We start from the raw sequence: 2,267 nt of genomic DNA, 5'->3' as shown, positions 1-2,267 counted from the left end.
CAAATGGCGCTAATTTAAATTAAACCTTATAAAAATGAAGAATAAATTTGTGTGCACGGGTAAAACAAATTTTTTTCTGCATGTTTTCTTAAGTGTACCGTAGAGCTTAACATTACCCACTTAAAATGATTTCTTAAGCATTACGCTACAATTTTTTTCACTGAAGTGTAACGATTTACCATAAAATGAATAATGAATTTTCAGGTCTTTTTTTCTCTAAAAATTTGTATTGTTGCCGCCGGTATTAGCATTACCCGAGGTGTACCACGGGGAGGTTACGCGGTCGGACTTTACACCTCGTGTGTGTGTGTGTGTGTGTGTGTGTGTGTGTGTGTGTGTGTGTATATGCATTTTCATTAGCCAAAAACTGGTGGATTTGTACATGTTGAGACGTGACTAAAACCTAGTATTGCCATCTCTATTTTCAATAACGTCCTGCAAAGGTTGTCTCATATTAATACATCTCCGTATTGCGAACTGCGGGATAGTACGCCAAATTTGACGGAGCGCTTCCGCTAATTGTCCCAAATTTTCTAATTGTGGATAATTCCGTCGTAATTGACGACCAACCATATCCCAAATATGCTCTATTGGATTGAGATCGGGACTCATTGGAGGATGACTTAAAACCGGTGGCAATATGGTTCTCTCTTAGAAACTGTCACGTAATGTTTGCGGTGTGAGGACGTGCATTATTGTGCATTAAGATGAATCTGTTTCTTGTCTGATCACGAATTGGACAGATATATGGACGCAAAATTTCATTGATATATCTCCTAGCAGTCAATCCAGGTGGTGGTATAACAACCAACGGTGTTCGTGAATTTCGTGATATACCTGCCCAGACCATTACGGAACCTCCATAAAATTCTATAATTGGTCTGTTACAATTCTGACGATATCTTTCGCCACGACGACGCCATACTTGTTGCCGTCTGTCATTCCCATAGAGAGAAAATCTCGATTCGTCCGTAAAAAGAACATTGCTCCATTGTCTTTGAATCCATCTGACATGACGATGTGCGTACGTTAAACGAGCACGTCGATGATAACGATTAAGCATAGGTACTTGCAAAGAACGATATGAACGCAAATGAGCATCTCTTAAACGATTTCTGATAGTTTGTGCACTTATCTGACGCACAGGTTGCTGCCTACGATTTTGAATACGGCTAGCAATTACATTTGCATTAGTAAATGGTTCTGCACGGGCGTGTCGAACAATAATCCTATCTTCTCTAGGAGTAGTTACACGTCTTCGATCCTGAGCGTCGCTGACATTCACTGGTTTCTTCATAGCGAGCATAGATACGGCTAATAACGGATTGACTTACTCCTATCATATCCGCAACATACTGTTGGCTGTGGCCTTCTTGCAAAAGAGTGACCAAGTGCATTACTTCCAATTCTGTTAAATGTCGCAGCATTGTGAACGTAAAAATCTTAAAAATATCAAAAATGTCAAAGAAGTAATAAATTGAAAATATTGTCAAATAAGAGAAAAAGTGCGATAAAAAAAGCATGAATATTACTTCTCCATACCAATTTCTCTATACATACGCTCTAAAAGCGATCGAAAATAGCAGTCGACAATATACAATGTATGTACGTATGTACGCATACAACGTGAGGCTTCGATAGAGTTGGTGGGGAAGCGCGTCGCCGGGCGGCCCGGCTGTTAGCGGGCCTGACGTTCAGCTCTATACTATATATAGTACTGTTCGTACAGCTACGTAAAAAATCAATCAAATCGAAATATCAATTACCGATTTCGAAAGTACAGATTTCATGCTTAAAATGCTTTTTTAAAAATTTCGTTATGATTATTTTTTACGAAGTTACACTTTTCTGAATTTTTACCTATTTTTGGGGGTGGACTAAGTAATCCTTTAATTTTTTTGCGTAGTGTATATTGTAAAACGCGAAAATCTAAGAGACACGTATTTTTTTATACGTGCGCTAACTCATTAAGAGGTGAAACACCCCTTTGAAAAAAAAAACGGAATTTTTTTTTCGAGACGAATATCGTCAGAAGTATAAAAAATAGAAAAAAAATTTTTAAATAAAAGTTGTACGATTTCAAGAGTACTTTAAAGTTATAAAGAAAAAAAATTTTTTTAAATTTTTTATTTAACAAAATACCCTCACCACCCGTAATTTTCTTTAACTTTAATTTTTTTATTTACCAAATTAAAGATTATTTTTTTACAAATTCAACCATGTGTAATAAAGTTACAATACGATATATCATTTTCGAGAATTAATTA

This window comes from Mycetomoellerius zeteki, unplaced genomic scaffold (assembly GCF_001594055.1).
Source record: "Mycetomoellerius zeteki isolate Tzet28-1 unplaced genomic scaffold, Tzet1.0 scaffold295, whole genome shotgun sequence".
In the NCBI taxonomy this organism is placed as follows: Eukaryota; Metazoa; Arthropoda; class Insecta; order Hymenoptera; family Formicidae; genus Mycetomoellerius; species Mycetomoellerius zeteki.
This window is presented reverse-complemented; position numbering follows the sequence as displayed.